Source organism: Dasypus novemcinctus, chromosome 23 (assembly GCF_030445035.2).
Source record: "Dasypus novemcinctus isolate mDasNov1 chromosome 23, mDasNov1.1.hap2, whole genome shotgun sequence".
In the NCBI taxonomy this organism is placed as follows: Eukaryota; Metazoa; Chordata; class Mammalia; order Cingulata; family Dasypodidae; genus Dasypus; species Dasypus novemcinctus.
The window spans coordinates 24568715-24592096 of record NC_080695.1 but is presented as its reverse complement, the minus strand read 5'-3'; the positions used below and the strand labels follow the sequence as shown (position 1 = coordinate 24592096).

Genomic DNA, 23382 nt, shown 5'->3' with positions numbered 1-23382 from the left:
GGAAAGGTTGAAAGCTTTCCCTCTAAGATCAGGAATAAGACAAGGATGCACACTGTCACCCTTGTTATCTAACATTGTGCTAGAAGTTCTGGCTAGAGTAATTAGACAAAATAATAATAATAATAATAAAAGTCACCTAAACAGGAAAAGAGGAAGTAAAACGCTCACTATTTGCAGATGACATGATCCCATATTCAGAAAATTCTGAAATGCCTACAACAAAGCTACTTGAGCTAATAAATGCATTCAACAAAGTGGCAGGATCCAATATCAACAAGGAAAAATCAGTCATGTTTTGGTATGGTAGTTGAACAATCTGAGGAGGAAATCAGGGACAAAGTTCCATTTATAATAGCAACAGAAGGACCCAAATACATAGGAAAATCAGTTTAACCAAAGAAGTACAGGACCTATAGGCAGAGAACTATTAATACAAAATAATGCTAAAAGAGGAGGCGGGGCAAGATGGCGTCTGAGTGAGTGCAGCTTATAATCTCTCCTGCAAAGAAGCAGCTGAGTAGGGTTGGAGTCCTGCTGGACTGGGCTGTTTCAGGTGTTTGCAGGGCAGAAGGTGTCTGTACATCGATTTGGTGGGATGGTGACACAGGAGAGTCTTGTAAGAGGTAGAATTTTGGGTCTCTTTCACGGAGGTCAGGGCTGTGCGCGGGACGCTTCCACGTGGGGCCGGCAGCCCGGTGGTGGTGATTCCAGGAGGCTTTGTAGTGCTGCGGAGTTCCCAAGCCCTGAGTGAGGTGTTTTGGGGGCTTGCAGGGTGGGAGGTGTCTGGAAATTGAATTGGTGAGACAGTGACGGAGGAGATTCTTGCGAGAGGTGGAATTTTGGGTTTCTGACTCAGAGGTCAGAGGTTCCGGGTGAAGCCCCTCTCCCTAGGGTGGCAGCCGGGCCACGGTGATCCCTGGGATCTTTGTTGTGTGGGGAGCTTCCAAACCCCGAGCAGGCTGTTTCAGGGGCTTACAGGGCAGGAGGTGTCTGGTTGTCGATTTGGTGAGACAGGGATAGAAGAGATTCTTGCAAGAGGTGAAACTTTCGATTTCTGACACGGAGGTCAGAAGCCCGAGGAGGAACCCTTCCACCTAGGGCTGGCAGCCCATACGCGGCAGTCCCTGAACTCACTGTAGTGCAGCGGCGCCCCCAGCAGCCTGTTTCGGGGGATTGCAAGGCAGGAGGTGTCTGGATGTTGATTGGGTGAGAGAGTGACAGAAGAGATTCTAGTGAGAGGTGGAATTTTGGGTTTCTGACACGGAGGTCAGAGTTTGCGGGTGGGACCCCTCGCCCTAGGGCTGGTGCTCAGTTGCGGGGATCCCTGAAGGCTGTGTTGCACTGCGGTGCTCCCAGTTAACTAGATACGTGGTTCCCAGGTCTGTGTCCCCTAAACCCTGGTGGCCCACACTCCAGAGATTCACACACCTTGAGTCTGCAATATCACAGACTTCCCTTCCCTGACACCACTGCACGCTGAGGTCCATCTGAGGTCCTTGGTTATCCTAGCCCTCAGCGTTTGTGGGTTTTTTGTTGTTTTTTTTTTGTTTTTTTGTTTTTTGTTTTTTGTGTTGTTTTTTTTGGTCTTGGTTGCTAATATTGCATTATCTCCTGGTCTTTTCTCCCATTTTATCCCCCAAGGTCCTTTTTCATTTATTTAGGTTTTTTTTCTCCTTTTCTTTTTCTTGTTTCCCTCCCTTTTCTTTGCCCACCCCCTTTTCTTTCATCTTTTTTTTTTCTTTTTTTTCTCTTCTAATTTTATTTTATTTTCTTTCATAATAGGTGCTGCAGGGAGCGCTTCACAGTTGCTGTGTTTCCTCATCATCCGTTTCCTGTTTTCTGTGCGAATTGATTTTGGCCACCTGCGCTATACTCTTTCCCCCACATCTTGCTATCCTCCATCATCTACTGTCTCTCTTACATATGTAAAAGAATGAAAGAGGATTACCATCTTACACCTTATACAAAAATCAACTCAAGATGGATCAAGGAGCCAAGATCGTAAATGTAAGAGCCAAGATCGTAAAGACTTTGGAAAGCAGTGTAGGGAAGCATATACAAGACCTTGTAATAGGAAATGGCTTCATGAACTTCACACCAAAAGCACGAGCTGCAAAGGAACAAATAGATAAATGGGACTTCCTCAAAATTAAAGCCTTCTGCACCTCAAAGGAGTTTGTCAAGAAAGAGAAAAGAGAGCCTACACAATGGGAGAAAATATTTGGTAACCATATATCAGATAGGAGATTTATAACCTGCATATATAAAGAACTCCTGTATCTTGAAAATGAAAAGATAACCCATTTAAAAAATGGGAGAAAGATTTGAACAGATACTTCTCCAAAGAAGAAATACGAATGGCGAAAAAGCACATGAAAAATGCTCCAAATCTCTAGCTCTCGGGGAAATGCAAATCAAAACTTCAGTGAGATACCATCTTACTCCCGTAAGATTGGCAGCTATGAATAAAACAGAAGACTATAAATGCTGGAGAGGATGTGGAGGAATGGGAACACTCATCCACTGCTTGTGGGAATGCAGAAGGATCCAACCATTCTGTAGGACATTTTGGCAGTTTCTCAAAAAACTAGCCATTGATCTGCCATGTGACCCAGCAATTCCACTGCTGGATATATACCCAAAAGAACTGAAAACAAGGACACAAACGGATATATGCACACCAATGTTCATAGCAACATTGTTCACTATTGCCAAAAGTTGGAGTCAACCCAAATGCCCATCAACAGAAGAATGGATAAATAAAATGTGGTATATACATACAATGGAATACTACTCAGCTTTAAGAACAAATACACTACAAACACATGTGATAACATGGATGAATCTTGAGAACCTTATGTTGAGTGAAGCAACCCAGGCATTGAAGGACAAACACTACATGACCTCAGTGATATGAAATAAGTAATCCAAGCTGCCTCAGAGAGCTAGAGACTGGATGATAGGCTTACAGGATATTGGGGGGTAGAGGAAGGATGTAACCTGATACCTGCACGGGTGAAATCTGTGATAAGCTGGAGGTAAGTATTTGTACAAGGAAAGGATAAAATAGGGTTATAGGGTTACCTTTGGGTGGGGATTTATGGGTTTGAGGGGGGCTAGGAATGGGAGGATGGGTAATATTGCCCAAGAAATTGGGGGGAGGGTGGGGCAATATACAAACATAGGAGATTGTCAGGTATTTGGTTGAGAGTATAATGCTGAGAAAACCTTTTCAAAAATATAATAAGGAAAGTTATCTGTTTAAGATGCTTAAAGGGGATAATCTGATACAGGACAGGCTCCTAGGGAATATGTGAATGCTCATTTTGCCATAATGGGTTATATCATTGGATAGAGACCCATATAATGAGAGTGAAGGTATACCCACATCCTGGGGAGGATTGATGCCCTCAAATAGAGGGAACTGTATCTCTCAAGAGAAATAGTGGCTCCCAGTGCATTAGGGCAGTTGAGCATGTCAAGCCCTCAACACTGTTGCAAGTATCTCTGAACATGGCCCTTCAAACAATGAAGATTGACTGTCACTGTGGGACCTGAGGGGAGGGGGAAAGAGGTATGGAATAGATGGAACCAGTGTAACTGTGTGGGCAATAGAAGTGTTCCACAAGAGTACGCAAGGATGGATATAAGACATGTAAAATCACACCAAAAATATATAGGGGCTGACAGGCTAAAATGTAAATCATAATGTAAAACATAAGAACTAAAATGTTAGAAAATTGTATAATCTAAAATATAAACCACAATGTCAACACAAATGTTACCTTGTTTGAAAGCTATTGTCTCAATATCTGTACATCAGTTTCAGTAAATATAATATGAATATGTAAAAAGATTATTGCTGTGGAAGGGAAAAGGTTTTATATTGGATATGTGGGAGTACTGTATATTGCATATATGAATTACTGTGATCTAAAACTCTTGTAAAGATAAGCTTAACAATTAGAAAAAAGAAAAGAAAAAGATAGGACGTATACACTGAGGAAAAGACGGAAGTAGTTGCCTTCCAGTTTGCATACAGGTCAACACTTATTGCAGTGATGGAAGACAAAACATCAAAAACAAAGCATTTGCATTTTTTAATTTTTTGATACTCCAATTTATTTTTACTGTAATTTTTCCAAATTAATATATATTCTATATCTAACCTTTAAACTCATCGCTATATTCCATTTTACTATTAATGGAACCTGGCAATATTTTGGGCTTCACTTTTCAGGAAGTTTTGGATCACAGAGAGGTTCAACAATGGCAGAGGAGGAATACTGGTGTGGGATGTTATTGACAGGGGACACATGGTTGGCAGGGAGTTCTACAGGGCATATATCCAGAGTACATGAAAATGTTTGGATATTTTCATAGTGGATTCAATTAAAAACAACAACTGAGGGAGTGCTGAGTTCCTAGCCAGGGGAGCTCTATCACAGTCCCTAAAGGAACAGCAACAATCCCCCAAGTGCAATGACAGAGACCAAAAAAGAATGAAGGCCCAACAATGAGCCCTTGATACTAATGACTATGCTTGTGAGCCTGTGCACCTGCAATAAGAACAAGGCCTAGAGCTGCAGGGTGCCTAAGAGTTACCTCCTGAGAGCCTCCGTGTTGCTCAAATGTGGCCAGTTTCAAAGCCAAACTCAGCATGTAAATGCATTGCCTTCTCCCAGGGATGAGCGTTCTTGGTGCCGAGGGATTACTACCAAGTACCAGCTGTTGATGTAGCTAGAAAATGACCTTGAATAAAAGGGTCAACTTGGATCAGCAGAATATCTCAGTCTACATATAATACCAGGAGTTCAAAATGCTTTTTGACCTGAATCAAGGGGGAAATGGAAAGGACAAATGAGTTTATATGGCCATGAGTCTCCAAAAAAGCCGGGAGGTTATCAGAGGGGTTGCCCTTATGCACACCTCAGTAGAGTCCCAGAGATAGATAAAGTAGATATGACCCCGGGTATTGGTTCTTCTGAGGGCTACAGAGACCCACAGGTTCTATGGTCATGGCAGATGGAGTTCAGTGCCATGTCAGTTGGCCCTTCTTTGGAGTTTGTGTTTCTGTGTGATGGAGCTGGACTCAGATGTGATCTTTTTTCAGAAGCTTCTCCTGTTACTTTTTTCAGAACTGTAGTTGATGCTGGGGTTTAATATATACCCAGGGGATCTGAATCTCTGGACTGACCATATGATAGCCAGGCCATGAGTCTCAACAATCTTCAGCTCCTACACTCTGGTTTATTGGACTTAACAGCTAACATGGAGTTGAAGAAGGTCAACCAACACACCACGGAGCCAAGAGTGCCTACAACTGAAAGCAGGAGAATTGCATCCAGCATCCATGTGGAATCTAAGCCCCCTCTTGATATAGATGTGGAGTGGACACAACCATTCCAAGGTCCACAGGATGGAGGAATAGAATATGGATTAGAGTGGACTAAGTGATAGTCATTGTATTCATGAACTATAATGATTAGTAATCGAAGAAAATGTGTCATTGGTGTGGAGAAAGTGTCCATGGTGGCTGCTGGGTGTGGGGAATGGGAGAAAGAGATGAGATGTGGAGGTGTTTTCGGGACTTGGAGTTATCCTGGGTGATGCTGCAGGGACAGTTACTGGGCATTGTATGTCCTCCCATGGCCCACAGGGTGGAACGTGGGAGAGTGTGGGCTATGATGTGGACCACTGACCATGAGGTGTAGCGGTGCTCAGAGATGTATTCACCAAATGCAATGAATGTCTCATGATGATGGACGAGATTGTTGCTATGGGGGGAGGAGTGGGGTGAGGGGGTGGGGGGCATATGGGGACCTCATATTTTTTTAATGTAATATAAAAAAATAAATAATGACAAAAGGAAAAAAGAAAAAAAATAATGCTAAAAGAAAATTTGAAAGACCTAAACATTTGGAAAGAAATTCCATGTTGATGGATTGAAATACTAAATATCTTGAAGGTGGCAATCCTGCCCAAACTGATTTATAGATTCAATGCACTACCAATCAATATTCCAACAGTCTATATTACAGAAGTAAAATTCGCAAGGAGAAGTGCATCCAAATAGCCAAAAGCATTCTGAAAAGGAAGAGCAACATAGGAATTTCACTGCCTGAACTTGGAACATATGACAAAGCTACAGTGGTCAAAACAGTGAGTCTTGGCATTAAGATAGACTAATTGTTCATTGGAAAGAATTTGAGAATCCAGAAATAAACTCTCATCCTTATGGTCAACTGGTTTTTTATAAACCTTCCAAAGGCATGTGTAGCAGTTTGATATTATTGATGAATTCCAAAAAGAAATGTTGGATAATTGGATAATGTAAACTGGTGTTTTCCTCTGGGCATATTAGAGTGTATTGGATTCAGAGGTTTTACTCTTACTTGATTCAATAAAGATTAAGGCTTTGATTGGGCCACGACAGTAGGAAGCTGAGTCCCCACCCTCTTTGTGGGCAGGAACTCAGAGAGAAGCCACACTGCAGAGAAGAGAGGCTGGAGTTTTTGAGCTAGAGCCTGGGAAGTGAACATAAAGGAGAAGAACACAGAGGAGTAGAGATGGCTCCTTAGACACAGCAGAAGCCCATGGGAGAGACAGAGCCATTCGTCTGATAGTCTACAGCTGGCCTTCTTACCGAGAACTTGCTCTGCGGCAGGCCCCGCGCAGCAGACTTCAATGAATTCTCCTGAAAACTTAAGCGTTTGTGCTGGCACTCCCCTTCTACTGTTGGGGAAACTGAGGCCCAGAGCCCTGGAGGAAACTGGCTCAGGGCCTGTGTCTGCAGGGTCTTTCTGGACTGGTGGTTCTGGCAGGGGCCGTGCCCCCGCACCACCTGCCGCTCGAGTCCAGCCGTGCCCATTTCAGGAGCTCCCGCCCCGAGGTCCCCTCCTTCCTCCACAATTGGGGTGCTGGCCGTCAGCTGCTTGGTGGGTGCTGGGGTGGCCGCCGTGCTTTGGAGGCTCTGAAACGTGGAGCGGGCTGGAAGCCGGCTATGGTGGTACCTCGGCTGCTCTCCCTCGGCCCTTCCGGGTGCGCTGCGTGTTCTTGCCGATGGCACGTGGAGATGTAGGAAGGATGAAGGCGAGGCTTCAGTGACAGATGACCTCCCGAGGCCACGGCCTGCAGTGCCGCCTCGCTTAGGGCCCGCGGTCCTGGGGGCCTCCTCTGGGAGCGCCATGGGCAGCAGCTGCGGTCAAGGCGCTCCTCGGTGCCTGTCCACGTGGAGTCACTCGAGGTCATTTCAGATGCCAGGGCGCGGCGGTGGGCGCCCAGCCGGGCCGGGGGTCGGGCGGCGGCCCCTTGTGCGGCCGTGTGCGCCTCGCTGTGAGAAATGGCGGCTTTTCTGTTTTGCCGCACAAATAAAAGTGTGTCGCCGCCCACCCCGATGGGGTTGGGGAACCCTGAGGCCCACGCTTGCTGAGCAGCAGGGCCCAGGCCCCCGCTTCCAGGGCGCCAAGGGGGAAACACAGGTTGAGGCACGCAGCAGGGTGCAGGGGTGCACAGAGCTCCTGCTGGGAGAGCGGGCCAGGCAGGTGGCGCTGCACATCCCCGTTGTAAAGTGAGGGCCTGTTACTCCAGCATCCCCTGGGTACGGAGTCTGGGCCTGTTACTCCAGCATCCCCTGGGTACTAGGCCCAGGGTAAGGGGACCTTGGCCAGGTGGAGGAGTGGGGCCCGCAAGACGCCACAGGCTTTGTCCACGGATCAGGTCTTGTGTTTTGCCTTTGCCCTTGCTGTTGTGGTGCCTGGACCCTTGGACTCTCAGATCTCCAAGCAGCTGCAGCCATCTTGGCGTGGTGGCCCCTGAGGCCCTTAGAACCCTCAGAAGCTTGGAAGATGCAGATCAAGTCCAGCACCCCACCAGCCCTCTGTGGTCCCAGGGCATGTTCCTGTTCCCTGGGCCATGCCTGCCACTTCCAGCCTCTTCCCTGGCCCTTCTGGAAGGGCACCCTCCTGCTGTTGTTCCTTTGCTTTCGCTGCCCACCCCCACCTGTCCTGCCCCTCTGTCTGTGGGAATCTTAGGCGATTGGGCCCTCCTCGTTCAAATGTTGCTCCTCAGCCGAGCCCTCATTTGCTGTCTTCTTCTTTCTCTTTTGCCAGGGCTAAATCCATTACCTCTAGCTCTGTTGTCCCCCATTTTACTAAGATATGTCTCTCCATGTCCACCCAACTTGTGGTCTTACTGTGAATGTGTGTGTGTTCTGGGAAAGGCTAGAGGCATGTGTGTGTGCACATGTGTGTGTATGTTCTCGTGGGCTGGTGGAGTGGGAGTGGGGACAGCTGTCCCAGTGCACCCACCCAGAACCTCCTTCCCAGGAAGGCTCCTTGCAAGGCAAAGATGTGCTTTCTCCCACCTCTTGGAGGGGGCAGAGCCTGGAACAGACAAGCAAGAAAATATGAAAGCCTGACAATTGGAGAAGGATAGGCATAAAATGGAGAAGCCCAAGTGTCTTTCATTTTGCACCTGCACCTTAGGGCTGACGCCCTTTATTTATTAAGCCGTTACTGAAGCACAGGAAGGCAAGCGGCTCTTAGTTTAATGAAACTGCCCCTGTGGCCGTGCTGGCTTCAGGTACCGGCATGTACCTGGATAACGATGAAGATGATGGTGGTGGGAGTTTTCGTACCAGGCAGGCTCTCCCTTTTCGTGCCTTCTGCTCAGGGCTCTGATGGGGCGTCAGGGGCCCACTTCTGACTGGATGCTACGGGGGTGCCGGTCAGGCCAATCGCGTCCCGGCCTTTCGGGAGCTGCTGCCGTTCTCTGGCCCACGCCCTGTGTTGGACCTGGGTGGAAACCCGCCGTCCCTTGGCACCTTCCGTCCAGCGGCCTTAGGGCTGCTCCTGGTATCTGAACTCCTGGCGGTGACTCGGCCAGGGGGCAGGAGGCCAAGGAGGTGCCGTGCTGACTTCTGCTTCATTTCTTTTAAGCGTGTGACCTCCCCCCAGCCGCACCTGTCCATCCCCAGACCTCGCTCCCATCCTGTCCTTCCACTGCTGAGCATCGGCCCCTCCATAAGCTCGTCCGGACTTGAGGCTGTGGAGACCCGGAGGCTTCCCTGCGCTGACCATGCAGGGTCGCACGCTTGGCTGGGGACATCTTCCTGATGCGCCTCCTTCCACTGCCTTGTCCAGCCGAGGCTGTCCCAGATGAGATGGTGAAGGGAAGCGCTCATTCTGGAAATCGAAGGATGTGTTTGGGGGCTGAGGACACGGTCCCTCGGCATCCACGGTGACTTCAGGTGGCAGCTTGTGGGTGCCCTTCCCGGCCAGGGCCCAGGGAGACTCTTCTGTTCTGAGGCCCCGGGGGGGCTTCCTTTATGGGCTGAGGCTCAGTCCCCCGAGTAGCCGGTGCAGCTTCTCTTGGTATCACTGGACATTCAAAATGATTGTCCTGAGGTGACAGTGCTCAAGACCCAGGTGAACGGGGGACCAGGGTGGGCATGGCCTGGAAGTCACGCGGTCCTCGGAGCCAGGCCTTTGACTTTGCCAGTGTCTCCTAAAGACAAGCATTCAAGTGCCAAAAGTCTTTGCGGAATAGCAGTGCCCTGGGTTGGGTGGGGTAAGCGACAAGGAGGGCCGAGTCTCCAGGACGTCCCTGGCCCCTCACAGGGGCCTCTCCCACCTGCCCTTCTCAGGGGTTTGCATTTGGCTGTTGGTGGCTCCCGGGAGACCCAGCTCCCAGCTGTGGGGACAGGCTCCTCCATCTCTCCCAGCACCTGGTGCGAAGCACTCACCCCCAGGCTCTTTGTCTCTGTGGCACGAGGTTCCCGCACCCATAATTCAGAGCGGTGGGGCGTTCATGCCTCCGGGCCAGGTGGCTGAGGACCGAGCTGGAAGGACAGCTGGGAGCCCTGCGGCCAGGCCGGCGATCCACATGCCACCTCCACCGTGGTGCCGTCACCTGTCGCCTCCCAAGATGTAGTCTTTGGCGGCACTTCCACTTTCCAAGAAAAGGGAGCAATGTGGATTTTGATGTAAAAATTCCCAGTTTATTTTTTACTATTCTCTGAGCCAAACACAGCACATCTCTGGGCTGAAAATCTGGCCTGGAAGCTGCCAGTTTTTGACTTAGAATCTGCTGGGAGTAGCCAGGCATGCACGTGGCAGACGCTGTGGATGGGGGCCTGGCAGCCCCCTTGAAGGTGCATCGCTGGAAACCAGCGGCTTTCATCGTGGGCACCGCCTGCTGCAGGGAGGAGGGTTGCAACTTACTCAAGCTGCAGAGACTTAAACCTGGGTCCTGGTATGGAAGTTGCTAGAAGACAGCTCCACAGCCGAACACACAGATTGTGGGTGAGGTGGGTGGGGATGGGTTGCGGGGGCTGCATCCCTGGGGCCTGGGTGACTGGGTGGGTGGGCATGGTCTCTGGTGAGGGGTGAGGGTGAGAGCTTGGTGCAGCCAATGAGCAGGGGCATCGGGGGAGGTGTCTGGTGTAGGAAAGAAGCTGAGTTTGACGTGGGATGGCCAGGAGGGTGGAAAAGGTGGGTTCAGACCGGGTTGTGTCCACACTCTTTGGTTTTGGCTTCCCAAAGTGGGGGCTTGTGATGGGAAGAACGCTAGGATTTTTCCCACGGTGCAGAGGGCCGAGCGTGAAGGATCCCCCTTTCCGTGCTCGGTGGGTGCCAGGGTCTCTTCTTCGTGCTGATTTTGCTTTCTCTCTTCACAAGGAGAGGGCGAGCAGCAAGGAGAGAGTGGGGCGCAGCGGTGCCACTGTGATTTTCCTGCGTTGATTTATAAGCCCAGTGTGATGGCAATGACATGGAGGTCCTTTAGGAGTGCATTGCCTTTTCTGAAATATGGAGCCAATTTAAACTTCCAGTTGGTAGCAGAGGGTCTGAAACTGAGAGGGGGCATGGGGCGGGCCTCGGCCGAGGCGGCATCGCAGGCGTGCGCGGCGCAGCGGCTGCTGCACCTGCCTCCCTAGCTGGGACTTCGGGGCCCCGTGTATTTAGGCTCACCTGAGTCTGCTCACCCTCCTTTTCCCTGAAGCGAGGCACGGAAGGCCCCGGCGTGCAGGGGCAGTTTCCTGGCATCTTCTGTTCTCTGCTCTTTCCCTGGGGTCAACGACAGTGGCTTTCGTTGTCCGTGGTGAGGAAGCCTTGCCGTGTGAGGAGTGAGGGATCAGTGGAAAAGGAGGGACGCCCACGATGGTCCAGACGGTGCACAGAGGCGTCAGAACCCCCGGCAGGGGCAGCTGGGGAGGGGCTGGTGCTGGGAATCCTCACCACCCCCCGCACCCTGTGGTCTCTGTCCCCTCTCGGACGTGCGATTCGGGGAACGCCAGCCCTTCTCGTGGGTGTCCATGCTGCCGGGGCTTCATCCCATCCCTGCCTCCCCTCTGACCTGCCCCCAGGCCGGGGCGCGTGGCCTGAGTGAGAAGTGGGGGCTGGTCTGCTCCCAGCCCCCAGACTGCGGGGAAGGGCCGAGGGTGCCCTCGGATCTGCTTTCCGGGGCAGACCGTGGGCTGTGCACCCTCAGGAGCAGACACTGGCTCCTGGTCAGTGCCCGGCCTGAGTGCTCCCGGGTGAAAGCAGAAGGGAGTGCCTTGGAAGTGCGCGTTAGTGAGTTCTGTCCACGCTCCTGGATCCAGGTGAGTGTTTTCCTTGAAAATGCAAACTGATGAGGAGAGCACCACCCGGTCGTACTCAGTAATATGGTTTCTTTAAAAAAACTACTTTAAACTCTTCTCTCATTTTAAAATGACATTCTGTATTTTGAAAAGCTAAAAAACATGATGGTTGAAAACTTGAATATCCCAAAATGACAAGGAAAAAAAAAGTATAATCCTATCGCCCTCCCCTGAGCAAACCACTTTTGTACTTTTGCAAACTGTTTGGCGTGTCATTTGTGTGTGGGAACATGAGTGTTTAGTGGTGTGTGTATGCACATGTGTGTACAAGCCAACAACCATGCTGTTTTCCATACATGTACAAGCATGTGTCGTGTGTGCATGCACTCGTGTGCTGTGCATGTGTTATGCATGTGCACCATGTCCGTGTGTGGCGTGTGCACATGCATGTGTACCTTGTCCATGCATGGCACGTGTGCGTTGTTCACGCGTGCATGCGTGGCAGTTCTCATGTAGCATGTGCGTGCACACATGCAGGTGTCATATTCACATGTGGTTTGTGTGTGCCATGTTCATTTGTGGTGCACAGGCGTGGTATGAGTGAGTGTGCATGAGTGTGTCATGCACATGTGTGCATGTGGTACGGCTGGACGAAGGCTCTTCCCTGGCCTGAGCCTCTGGCATGGATGTCGTGGTGAGAGCTGAGAGCCAAGCAAGCACAGCTTCCAGCACAGCCCTCGGTACTTCTTTATGATCAGTCGTTAGAAGCAGAGTTTGGCGTTTTCAATTCCGCGGCCCTCTTTGTTTTACGGCCCTGGATCCCCACATCTACGGCATGTTTCAGAAAGACGGGGCCGACTTACACTCCCAGGGGGTGCCCTGCCATGTTCCGGTCCCTGCTGCCTCTCTGCCTGGGGGTCCTGTCCCTTGGCCTTTCCCTTAAATCCGTTTTCCACTTTGACAAGTAGGAAGCGTTACGTTTTAATCTTGTGTTTATTTAATTTGTAGAGCGGTTGGACATTTTAAATAAAACACGCCACCCCTTTTTTCTTTGCAAACTGCACCCTCAGTGTTTGCCACTTTTCCTCTTGGGGGCTGATTGGATGACCTCGTACGTATGCAGAGATATATTTGTGGGAAATCCAACACCTGTCTCCTACCTGCTAATATGGGTTCCATTTTTGTTTTGCCAAGTTGCCATTTAAATCCCTCAAGAAATGTTGTGTTTTTTTCCCCTGGAGTTCTAGTGAATTCTCAGCATTTGCCCCTACAAGGCTGATGTGTGTGGTTAATGGGGTCTGTCTGACACAGGGGCTGTTGGTTTATATTAATAAATGGGAAAAGCCATTCAAGTTGGCTCAAGCATCTGAAGTGAATTATTGGAAAGGCACTGAGAAGCACAGTGGCGACGGGGCCGGCAGTGCCTCCAGAGCGGGATGTGCACGTGTTTAGCTAAGGACCAGGTAGTGCCTTTGTGTGGCTCTACAACCCTCATGGCTCCTGTCGTATCTACCCAGTCCTGCCAGGGTGGTGTGAGCACAGCAGGGTAATCCAGAAACAAGTGGGCATGGCCACAGTCCAATACAACTTTATTTACACAAGCAGGAGGGAGGAGGATTTTGACCCACAGGCCATTTTTCATCCATCCCTGCCCTGCTTCTCTACTTTATTCTCCCATTTCACTCTCTCTCTAGCCCACCTTTTCCTTATTCTTCTGCACATGTGGAGGAAAGTGGCCACCGCACACCCCACGTTGCCAAGAGCCCAAAGGGACAGTTTCTTGGTTAGAGAAACTGATCGGCCATGCTTGAGTCAGGTTCTATGGTCATGGCAGATATCTCCGAAGTTTGGTGCCTTGCCAGTGGGCCCTACTTTGAAGTTTGTGCTCCCGAGGGTGACAGAGTTGGACTCAGATGAGACTTCTCGACACATGCCTCTTCTGTTTCTTTATTGAGCCCATAGTTTGCTCTGGCATTTGTAGGTACACGTCCAAGACACTTGAATCTCTGGGCTGTCCATGTGCCAGCCGGGACCTGAGCCTCAGTGGAGTTGCAATACCTATTCTCCCGTTCGTTGGACTCCTGCAGTGTTGGTGATTTGGGCCTGAAGCATATTGGGAATGAAAGAAAGAGAAAAAGGAGAAGGAAACAAAGACAGAGAGAGAGCTGGGACCAGGGGGTCTGCGAGTAGAGACTCCTCAGACAACTTTATTATCTCCAAGTGGCATTATATATATTCAAGTTATTGTGAGCACAAGCAGTGTAGCTACACATTAACAATACTCATAAATTAAAGAACTTATCTCAGAGTACAAAGATTTAGTATTCCTTTCAAACTGCAAAGTATGTTTCCTCATATTTCCCCCTGCCCCAGACAGCTTTGTCCTGTTGACCCAAAAGGCTTAATTGCTGCATTCCTATGTTAAAAGCATAGCCATGGAAACAGCACATCTCTCTTTGTGAGACCACTATGCCTCAGTTTCCAACAATGCAGGACAAGTAACGAAGTGAGGACAGCTACCACACCAAGGAACCAAGAGAGTCTACAACTGTAGTCAAGAGAGTCCCATCCATTTTAGCCATAGGGGATTGAGCCCCCTCTCACTTAGATGTGGAGTGGACATCACCATTCCAGAATCCTCAGGATTGGAGAATAAAATATGTACTAGAGTGGACTTACTGGTATTCTACTATAGAATTATTGGGAGTCTAGCAATGGAAGAAATTCTATCATTGACATGGGGACAGTGGCTACTGGAGGCACTGAAGTCAGAGGGAAAAAGAGTTGTAATATGGGAGCATTTTCAGGACTTGGGATTGTCCTGAATGACATTGCCAAGACAGATACAGGCCATTATGTATCCCGCTATAACCTACAGAGTGGAGTGGAAGAGAGTGTAAAGTACAATGTCAAGTATAATCCATGCTGTGTGGCAATGCTCCAAAATGTGTTGATCAATTGCAATGAATGTATCACACTAATGAAAGAATTTGTTAATGTGGGGAAACATGGGAGGTGTGGGGACTGGGACACATGGGAATCCCTTATATTTTGTAACATAACATTTTATGTAATTTAAGTATCTTTTAAAAATGAATTTAAAAAATGTATTTTAAAGGTTTATTTATTTATTTCTCTCCCCTTTCCTTCCCCCCCACCCCTGTGTTGTCTGCTCTCTGTATCCATTCGCTGTGTGTTCTTCTGTGACCACTTCTATCCTTATCAGTGGCAGCAGGAATCTGTGTTTCTTTTTTTGTTGTTGCATCATCTTGTTGCGTCAGCTGTCCATGTGTGTGGCGCCATTCTTGGGCTGGCTGCACTTTCTTTCATGCTGGAGCTCTCAATATGGGGTGCACTTCTTGTGCATGGGGCTCCCTGTGTGGCACAGCACTCCTTGCATGCATCAGCACTGCGCATGGCCCAGCTCCACACAGGTCAAGGAGGCCCGGGGTTTGAACCGTGGACCTCCCATGTAGTAGGCAGACAGCCTATCCATTGGGCAAGTCCGCTTCCCAAAAATATATATATATTTTAAAAGACAGCATGGTACTGGCACAAGGACAGATATAGAGATGAATGGAATCATTTTGAGAGTGCAGAAATAAACCCTGACATCTGTGACCAACTGATTTTTGAGAGGGGTGCCAAGTCCACTCAATTGGGAAATAATTGTTTCTTCAACAAATGGTGCTGGGAAAACTGGATAGCCATATGGAAAAGAATGAAAGTGAACCCCTAACTCCCACCACATACTAAAATTAACTCAAAATAGATCAAGACCTAAATATAAGAATGAAAACTATAAAACTCCTACCAAAAATGTAGGGAAGTATCTTCAGGTCCTTATGTTCGGCACTGGTTTTTTAAATTTTATACCGAAAGCATGAACAACAAAGGGAAAAATAGATAAATGGGACATCATCAAAAGTAAATTCTTTGTTTCAAGGACTTCATCATGAAAGCAAAATGAAAACCTACAGCATGGGAAAAAATATTTGGGAACTACATACCTGATAAGGGTTTACTATTCAGACTATATTAAGAAATCCTACTCAACAACAAAAAAACAACTCAGGATGTGGAGAAATAGGAAGCTTAGTTCATTTTTGGTGGGAATGTAACATCATGTAACCACTGTGGAAAAGTTCAGCGATTTCTCAGAAAGTTAAGTATAGAATTCCTATATGGTTCAGCAATCCTGTTTCTAGGTATATACTCAAAAGAATTGAAAGCAGGGACTTGAACAGATATTTGCATCCTGGTGTCTTTTGGCAAGTCACGTTTGCCAAAAGACAGATGTAACTATACCCATCAACAGATGAATGGGCAAATAAAATGAGATACACAAACCATGGAAAAGTATTCAGCATGCAAAGGAATGAAGTCCTGACCCATGCGACAACATGGATGAACCTTGAAGGCATCATCTTGAGTGAAACAAGCCAAACACAAAAGGATAAATGTTGTTTGATCTCACTGATATGACATAATTGGAATGTGCAAATTAATCACAGCAGAAACTAGAATACAGGTGGCCGGGGTATGGGTGGGGTATGAGAATGGGGAGTTAATTCTTCATTAGTATAGACTTTCTATTTGTGGTGATAAGAAAGTTTTGGTAATGGATGGTGATGATGTTATACCAAAATTGTGAATATAATTAACAACACTGACTTGTATATTGGAAGGTGGTTAAAGGGGGAAATTTTAGGTTGTCTCCCTATTTTACCAAAGTAAAAAACTTTTAAAACCATAAAACTATACAACATAGTGAACATTAATGTAAAAAATGGACTAGAGTAACAGTACAATTATAATAATATTCTTTCATCAAGTGTAACAAAGGCACCACACTAATGCAGTGTTAAGAGGGAAAATTGTGGTGTGAGAGGTGGGTATATGGGAACTCTGTGTTTCTTCTGTGATATTTCTGTAATCCTACAACTTCTCTAATAAAAAACAAAACAAAACCCAGAGTAAAACTCCAACTTTTCCACTTGCATACTCAGATCCACCAATTTTAATATTTTGCCACAATTACTGTTTCATTTTATCTATCTATCCATCTATCTATTTTCTAAACATTGGAGAGTCAACTGTATTCAATGTGCTCCTTGAACACAATGCAAAAGAGGAGAGTTTTATATTCATTTTTGGGAGCCCTGATTTGGAGTCAGGAATTGGACAATGACAGATTCAGCTGTGAGCCGAATGAGGAGTGGACCCTGGCAGTGGGCAGTCAAGAGGCACCTGAAGAGACCAGCCATTGGCAGCAGTGGCAAAACCAGCCAAGAGAAGTTGAAGAATGAGACCGTCATTCAAGCTGAGAAACGCAATATTAGGAGATGTCAATTGCGGTCACCCCTCGGGCTGAAGTGTGGTTTGCTGGCCTGGCAGGGGAGCGGCCACGGTAGGCCTAATTCCGCTGCCCCCATAATAGGGTGGTTGGTCGGGCCCACCGCCACCCCTGAAGGAAGCTCGGCATGGGCGCAGAGTGCCCTCGGGTCTCCCCTTCTCGGCAGCCATGCTTCTGCGGCCACCCCTCCTCCCAGATGGCGCCACCCGATGCCTTGTGGGGCGGCACCCTTCTTCTTCCTTCTCCCTGCGCAGGCGCAGGGCAGAAAATTCCAGTCTGCCCTTTTCCCCTCCCCCGACAGCAGCAATAGCCAGGCGTGGGCAGAGAAATCCAGCCCGCCCTTTTCCCCTCCCCCGACAGCAGCAACAGCCAGGCGTGGGCGGAAAAATCCAGCCCGCCCTTTTCTCTTCCCCCGACAGCAGCAATAGCCAGGCGTGGGCGGGAAACTCAAGTCTGCCCTCCACCCCAGCAACAGCAGCCACCAATCCCTAAACCCTGCCCCTTCCCCCAGCAACAGCGACAGCCAATCCCTAACCACCACCCCTCCCCCGTCCAGTACCGCCCACTGACCTTTCGCCGGCAACCAATCAGAACAGGGTGTGGCTTCGACCAATCAGCCTTCCCCAGCCCCTATAAAACTGTTGCCTCTCCCTCAGTAAAGTGGACTTGCGTGTTTACCTTGTCTCCGCGGTAGTTCTTCTGCCGTGCGCCCTCCAGTCCTGAGAGCCCCCGACAAGGGCCTGGCCTCCCTTGTCCCCAGTTCGTCGCCTGCTTCTCCGGGTGACCCCTTCGTCGCCTGCTTCTCCGGGCGACCCCTTCGTCGCCGGCTTCGCCGGGCGACCCCATCAGCCAAACCGCGCAACCCCTTGTGAGACCGATCCCTCGTCTGCTGCCGGACCGACCCCTCGTCCCAAGTGGGACCGACCCCTCATCCAGAGCTGGACCGACCCCTCGTCCGCAGCCAGACCCCACCTCTACCGACCGAGCAAGGCGCCGCAGCTGGCGCCCAACGTGGGGCAGAGCACCCCTACCGCCACCGACTGAGCAAGCTGCCGCAGTTGGCGCCCAACGTGGGGCAAGGCAACCCCACCACAGCCTCACTCCATAACCTGGCGCCCCCCCCCTCTCTTCTCACCGTGGGGCTTCTCTCGTGCAACATTGCTGCTACCTGAGCCTTGGCTACCTCATATGATCCACGGCGGTCTGGGAGAATCGCTGGATGGCTTTCGCCTTCCATGTCGGGGGCTTATACCGAACCGCTATGATTAAGAGGAGCCTTGGATCTCGGGAGCACGCGCTTGCACGTCTGAAGTAACCCTACCACAGCCCTACGCCCTCCTGTTTTCTCACCCCTATCTTTTCACTCTGCATTGCTGCTCCTGAACCTTGGTGACCTCATATGATCCACGGTGGTCTGGGAGAATCGCTGGATGGCTTTCTCCTTCCATGTCGGGGGCTTATACCGACCCACTATGATTAAGAGGCGCCAATAAAACTCTCAGGAGCGCGTGCCTGAGCACCTCCACCCCTGCCTTCACCTTTGCCTCCTCCCCTCCGTGCTTGCTCCCCTTTGCCTTGCTCCACTGCTCGTCGTCCCGCCCTCCCCTTGTCGGGGCCTTCCTTTGGCCCGCGACCACCGTCGGAGTCCCACCGGCTCCGACCCCTCGTCTCACCGCGCACCTCGGCTCCCATCGCCGCGCTCTCAAGGTAAGGGCCCCTTTTCTTATCAGCTCCAAAAGGCCATTAGCAATGGGTAACATCCTATCTGCTAAGCAAGCCCCACAATTTCGGGCCCTCGCCGGTCTCCTAGACACTCACCGGTGTAAGATCTCTCTGAAACAGCCCCAAGTCTTCTGTAACCACGGCCCCCCATGCCGCCATCGCTCTCAAGCAGCTCCAGCCCCGCGAAACGGCCCGCAACCTGCTTTCCCCGGCCTGCGGCCTGCTTTCTAGCATCTAATAACGTTTCTGCTTTTAACAGCTCCCCACACTTCTGCGGAGCTTCCTCCTGTCTCGACCTCACTCCTCTTCTCAGCCATCCAAAGCGTCCTTTCTCGTCCCCCGCCCCCCTCCTTTTTTCGCTTGAACCCCTACTGCGTTGCAGATTGGGCCGCCCCATGTCGGCCCGCCCCATTAACATCGGCCTCTCTCGCGCCCGTGAAGACTTTGGCCTTCTTATTGTCCTCGCCTACGTCTCCACCACTCCCGACGCTGCCGCCACCACCATCGCTGGTGCCCTTACGCGACTTGTCCTCACCGCTGCGATCCTCCAGACCATCACACAGTCTGCCTCTACCGCTCTTCACCGCCAAGAAGAGATCAACTACCTGTAACGCGCTGTCATCCTGGACTTTTAACAAGCAGATGGACCTTATAGCCACCGAGATCAACAAGAATTGGACATTGGCCACCCTTGCTTGCAACGGCAAGATATTGCCCCCCAAATTGTACATTTGTATCCCCATCATACTCACCACCCTCTTCAGCCCCGCTTCCCTCATTGCTTACTGCCTCTTGGGCCTCGGCTACTTGTTGCTGCTGCCATCCTGGCCCTTATTTGAAAAGAAGGGGGAAATGCGGTCACCCCTCGGGCTGAAGTGTGGTTTGCTGGCCTGGCAGGGGAGCGGCCACGGTAGGCCTAATTCCGCTGCCCCCATAATAGGGTGGTTGGTCGGGCCCACCGCCACCCCTGAAGGAAGCTCGGCATGGGCGCAGAGTGCCCTCGGGTCTCCCCTTCTCGGCAGCCATGCTTCTGCGGCCACCCCTCCTCCCAGATGGCGCCACCCGATGCCTTGTGGGGCGGCACCCTTTTTCTTCCTTCTCCCTGCGCAGGCGCAGGGCAGAAAATTCCAGTCTGCCCTTTTCCCCTCCCCCGACAGCAGCAACAGCCAGGCGTGGGCGGAGAAATCCAGCCCACCCTTTTCCCCTCCCCCGACAGCAGCAACAGCCAGGCGTGGGCGGAAAAATCCAGCCCGCCCTTTTCCCTTCCCCCGACAGCAGCAATAGCCAGGCGTGGGCGGGAAACTCAAGTCTGCCCTCCACCCCAGCAACAGCAGCCACCAATCCCTAAACCCTGCCCCTTCCCCCAGCAACAGCGACAGCCAATCCCTAACCACCACCCCTCCCCCGTCCAGTACCGCCCACTGACCTTTCGCCGGCAACCAATCAGAACAGGGTGTGGCTTCGACCAATCAGCCTTCCCCAGCCCCTATAAAACTGTTGCCTCTCCCTCAGTAAAGTGGACTTGCGTGTTTACCTTGTCTCCGCGGTAGTTCTTCTGCCGTGCGCCCTCCAGTCCTGAGAGCCCCCGACAAGGGCCTGGCCTCCCTTGTCCCCAGTTCGTCGCCTGCTTCTCCGGGTGACCCCTTCGTCGCCTGCTTCTCCGGGCGACCCCTTCATCGCCGGCTTCGCCGGGCGACCCCGTCAGCCGAACCGCGCAACCCCTTGTGAGACCGATTCCTCGTCTGCTGCCGGACCGACTCCTCGTCCCAAGTGGGACCAACCCCTCGTCCGCAGCCAGACCCCACCTCTACCGACCGAGCAAGCCGCCGCATCAATAATAAGAGATAATAACGGAGGGGGGAAGGGGTTTATTGCTAAGAAAAATAAAAAAACAAAATATGATGCAATGAAATACTGAAACCATTCTCAAAAAGAGAGAGAGAAAGATCCTGGCAATAGAGAAACAGAACAGAGCGAATGCATCTATAATAATTACTATGATCACAGTGACATCACCTCAGGAGCACCAAAAGAGGAGAAAGCAGAAATGTAAAAGAAAAAGACACACTCTAAGGTCAAAGCCAAGAGGGAAACTTCCCCTGCAGATCTTCCCATTGACCTGAATGAACCAAAATGCTCTCTGTGCAAGAGGTCCCATTTCTCTTGCCTGAGATATAATCATAAGCCAAAGGGCAAGAGGTGCTGTCTCAAATGTAGAAGGGAGAAAACAAAACAAACAAAAAACAATACAGGAAGCACTGGAGATATCAAAAAAAAGAGTTTCTAACAGGTAGTCTGGGGGACGTGACGGGGAAAAATCAGTGTATTGGGAAGTGGACTTGGCCCAATGGATGGGGCATCTGCCTACCACATGGGAGGTCCACGGTTCAAACCCCAGGCCTCCTTGATCCATGTGGAGATGGCCCATGCACAGTGCTGATGCACGCAAGGAGTGCCATGCCACACAGGGATGTCTCCCGCATGGGGGAGCCCCACACGCAAGAAGTGCACCCCATAAGGAGAGCCTAAAGAAAGTGCAGCCTGCCCAAGAATGGTGCCACACACACGGAGAGCTGACACAAGATGTTGCAACAAAAAGAAACACAGATTCCTGGTGTCGCTGATAAGGATAGAAGTGGTCATAGAAGAACACACAGCGAATGGACACAGAGGGCAGACTACTGGGGGGGGATGGGAAGAAAAACAAAACAAAACAGTATGTTTACTACATTGCCACTTTGGTTGAGATGTAAGAATTGGAATATGTATATTTCAAAAGAATGTTAGAAAAGGAAACATTCCTTTGATAGGATAGCAGTGATTTTTCTCTTTCATTTTCATTGTTATACAAATATGTATCACAAGAAAGTGGTCTGTGGCTCAACATTTTAGAAACTACAAATACATGTTTGATTTAAAAATATCCAAGTGATTTCTGATGTGTATGACTTGGAAGAAAATACCATATTAAAAAGTGGAAAGGAAAGATTTCACTTATGTTTCTAAAAAATATATTGGCAAACTATTATATTATTAATAGAATATAATATTTTAATAAAAATCCTGTCATTGCTTTATGAATAATTTTCAAAATTTAGCCATATTGATAAAAATAAAGCCGAATGCAAATTTGTTTCTTGCTACCATAATGTATATTCATATAATTGTTCAGTAACAAGGATTTAAAGTTAGAAGATTATTTTTCAAAAGGTAAATGATTATATTTAATAACAAATATGTTATATTCTGCTCCAAACACCTCTTTTTAAAGCATGGAGTATATTTTATATTAAACCAGACAGAAATGGTTTAGTATTGTCAAAGCATGCTTTTCCCATCACAGATCATAAGGCTGCAGTCTTTAATATAAGTTGTATAGATGTACATTTCCAAATGAATTTGCACTTGCTGTGTTGCATTGAGAAATGCAGCCAAATGCCATTGTGAAACCAAGGAGCATTTCCTTTTGTATGTGTGAGAGCTGGGCAGATGTGATGCTAAAGAATAAATGCAATGTGGCCAGTTTGTTCCTCTCACAGAGATTTATTTATTTTTTGTTTTCTTTTTTCCTTTATTCATTTATTTTTGGGGTGGTACACTTAATTTTGACATAAGTAATTTTAAGAATTCTGCAATTTCTATAAAGCCTTAAGCAAAGTCTGTTATCCTTACCTCAGGTTAATAATAAAGTAGAAGTTACCTAATGGACAAAAAATAAATATGTGTCAAAAAGAATATTTCTTTAGACTAGGGGTGAGAAATTTACAGCCCATAGACAAAATCTGCCCAACCTGATTTTGAATGGTGTGTGAGCTAAGAATGCTCTTTATATTTGTAAATGATCAAAAAAATCTAAGGAAGAATATTTTGTGACACCTAGAAATTATATTCAATTCAAATTTTATCCATAAATAAAAGTTTTTTGGAACATAGCTATGCTTATTGGCTTTTTATACATTCTCTGACTCCTTTTGTACAATGGCAGAGTTGAATACTTGCAACTGAGTCCACGCAACCCCAAAAAAGAAAAAGATTATGTTTTAAACTAACTCACTCCTGTGGGACGTTTTGTTTGGACCCCGTCAGTGAGGCATGAGCCAGTTTGGGTCTCCACCCTCTTGTTGGGTTTGACGCAGACACAGGAAAAGGGAGGTGCCCTGTTTAATTCTGCCATGGAAGGAAAGGACTGCAGGAAAACAGAAGCCCCCAGAGGCTCGAAGAGCTGAGACCCAGAAGAGACAACCCTATTGTTACCAGATTTTGATTACTTTCTTGACTATGCTGCAGATTTGAATTTCAAGAGCACATCGGGTGAGTTAGGCCATTAATTTATTCAGGTAAGGAGGGACAAGGAATGGGAGAAGATAACAGATCAGGGGTCCCAGGTAGAAAGGAAGGGACTGAAATGTGGTAAGGAGGGCTGATTTACAGACTACAATTCCCCATTTTAGGTTACAAATCCCCAGGTTTACTTACTTGGCCACATGACAGAAGAAAAATGGCAAGAGCGGTGCACAGATGGCAGAACAGGGGTCCACAGGTGAGAGAGCAGGTGAGAGAGCGAGCTCGGGCCCTGGGGCCTGCCTTTGTGAACTGTGGATTATCCCACCCCTTTGCAAATGGCAGGGGAGGAGTTCTAGCTGTTTAGCATTTTGATTGCTTATTCCTCTCATCAGTGTCCCAGGAGGGCCCAATGATAAAGTCCTTGGCAAATATCCAGAGC

The 23382-nt window shown here is 48.9% G+C and overlaps 1 long non-coding RNA gene across 2 annotated transcripts in view; it reads left to right on the top strand.

The window, feature by feature from the left end:
* LOC105744673 (uncharacterized) overlaps positions 1–23382 on the top strand; it is a 50376-nt gene that overhangs the window by 22126 nt on the left and 4868 nt on the right. For both annotated transcript variants that reach the window (XR_009182946.2, XR_009182945.2), the window contains one exon: positions 1783–22970. This is a non-coding gene — a long non-coding RNA (uncharacterized lncRNA). The remainder of the gene's footprint in view (positions 1–1782; positions 22971–23382) is intronic.